General features: G+C 59.5%; 1 protein-coding gene across 1 annotated transcript in view; it reads right to left on the minus strand.

The window, feature by feature from the left end:
* Positions 1–1,072, minus strand: part of LOC113209848 (glycerophosphocholine cholinephosphodiesterase ENPP6) — a 29,020-nt gene extending 27,948 nt beyond the window's left edge. Inside the window, exon 1 of the mRNA XM_052264265.1 lies at positions 1,054–1,072. The gene's annotated coding sequence lies outside the window, so the exon portion shown is untranslated. The remainder of the gene's footprint in view (positions 1–1,053) is intronic.
* Between the last annotated feature and the right edge of the window lie 1,508 nt (positions 1,073–2,580).

Here is a 2,580-nt window from a genome sequence, read left to right on the forward strand (position 1 = left end):
TGATAGAACGATACACAACTATTTAGTTCTCATGGGCCACTGTGAGGAACCAGAGTGAGGGGAGAGTAATTTGCACGCCCAGTCCGAGCCTAGGCAAGGACGGTGCGTTGAAGGCTGACCGTGCGGAGGACTTCCATACGGAAGGCTTGGACGGTATTTGGGTCACAGCGGGCTGTTTGGGAGGTCGGGGAGTGTTTGTACACTCCGTCTACGAGTGTATACTTTGCGTACGTTTTTCTACTCCTCGGGTCAGATGTGTGGAGATGTGGGGCGATTTTACGGCGCGGATATATAAGGTTTACACTTTGGTTTTATGAGCCACTGAACACGCAGGTGTCTTAAAAGCGTCTGGTGAGGGAGCACGACCACACTCTGAAGGGCGTAACCACTGTCGAAACCTTACAAAATCGAATCAATCTTGACACTAATGGCATTCAACTAATCACACGACAGGGCCGCCCCCTGTTATTTCCGTTTTAACAGCTGGAAGCACGAATCGTTTTTCTCCAAATGTGTCGGGGAGTCCCTCGGGGCAGCTCGCTCGCCGCATGCTTGCTTATTCATTCATCGCTGCTAAATAAATAGAACAACTACTACTCGCTGCGGACGGAAGGCATATTCGAAGCGTCGAAGCGTGTTCGGGATGTCGATCTCGCCGGGTCCCTTGGCCCCCCGCGGCGCGGTCCTCACGCGCCCTTGGCCCTGGCGGAGCTCCGCTAGGGGCTGGCACCCTCGGACTTGGTGCTGTGCCAGGGGTTACAGCACCGCAACAAGGAGGAAGGCTTTTCCGACACAAAACCCGTTGTTCGCACAGCTCGCGCAGCACAGGGCCTCGAGGCGATGCGCGACCGCCCCGCCCCGCGCCGCCCCGCATTCGACGCGCCCGCTCTGTTTAGACGACCTCTTTGCGATGGCGAGTGTCTGTTTGCGCGGGAGCGCCCCTTAACGACTTCATTCTGATGACCGCCCCGCACGCGCCCAGGCGCCCGGCAACATCGAGACACAGACGATACTTTCACAGAACTATTCACAACTTTATAGAGGATTATTTACGGGTTTTTTTCCGTTTTCGGCCGCGGTTACAGCGCGCCGGTCCCAACCCAACGCGCCCCGACAGACTGGTGCCGCGCCACTCACCGAGAGGTGGCCGTCAGCTTCGCGGTCAGCTCCGCGGCGCGGTCCACACCTGAGGCAGGCGGACTGAGCTCGTCGCGCGCCAAAGCCCGCGCCAGAGCCGCGCCCCGGCCGCACGGCTGCCAACGCAGCAGTCGCGCATCACATTTTGTCGAACGTACTGTATTCATTAAGCATTAATTTTATTTATTTCTTTCCAGCCAAGGATTTCGTTCTGCAAGATCGTAGTATGGCGAGTGGAACGGCGAAACACAGTCAAACAATAAAAGGAAAACAGCCGAACACTACTTTTCCCTTCCCTGTTTTTGAGGAAGCAGCACGCCGTGCACTAGAACTCGCACATTGCTTTGATATGTGGGCGTTGCAGCGGGCAGCAACAGCGCGGGCTGTCCGCGCATCCTGACAAGGTCAGGGAAGTGGGGAGGGGATGTCTAATAACCGGTTTTGTCAGAGATGCAACAGAAACAGTTCCAACAGCCCAATCAGTCAGAACTCATCGTCGCTCTCTCATATACCACTCATTCATAAAGTGGCTACTGTTGAAATTGCATAATAATTGAGTCATTCATTTGCTTTTATATTTTTTACAGCAGTATCGTTTCCATAACTGAGGCAAGGTGCTAGTATAGAGTATTCCTTTTCAAAGAATCGACTTTACGTTTTGCACACGCCCATCGCATTCGCACACCGCTGTCCTCCTGCTGGCCGTAGGGCCGCGCTGGCCAGCGGCGGGCTAGGCTCATTCACTGGCGCACTGCCATGCATTTTAAAAGCCCCCCCCCCTCCGACACATTCGCTGATACGCGCCCCTCTATCGACGACAGGGCGGGTCAGGGCGACGTGACAGCGAGTGCGAGAGCTTGAAGCACCACCGCCGTGCCGCCGTGCTGGCCGCGCGGCCCCGCCAGCTCCAGGAGCCCCGTGCGGGTAGGCACTGCCGCCCAGCGGCGCGGCGGCCCTGCTGCCCGCCCGCCAGGCGCTCCCCGCGCCGCAGCCGCTGCCGCCGCGCCCCCCGGCCCGCGGGGAACATAGGCCCACCGGCGGCGAGGTCGCGGAGGACGGCCCGAGGCGTGTTTTCTAGGTTAGGAACTGCGTGTGTGCCGCGACTACCACGCCCCGCCTCACCCCGCCCCGCCCGTCCTGGGCACGCGGGGGTGCATACAGAACGCGCCGACACGCGCCGGGCCGGGCGCGGCGCAGAGAGGGACCACCTGCGATATTTCAGGCGACTTGAGCGGCAGTTGGCCGCACCTCGTAATCGCATCACATCGTATCGGGCGCGTGGCGGGGCGTGGTGCAGTGGTGCAGCGGGGTGGGGCAGATTGGGTGGGACAAGACGAGACGTGGTACAGAGGGGCGGGGCGCGCGGTTGGCGGGGAAGGCCAGATCAGCAGCAGCAGCAGCACAGCTGGCGGCGGTATGCAGAGCTTTCGCACAGCGCTCGCT

The sequence above is a fragment of the Frankliniella occidentalis genome, unplaced genomic scaffold, assembly GCF_000697945.3.
Source record: "Frankliniella occidentalis isolate FOCC.00 unplaced genomic scaffold, Focc_3.1 Scaffold17, whole genome shotgun sequence".
Lineage (NCBI taxonomy): Eukaryota > Metazoa > Arthropoda > Insecta > Thysanoptera > Thripidae > Frankliniella > Frankliniella occidentalis.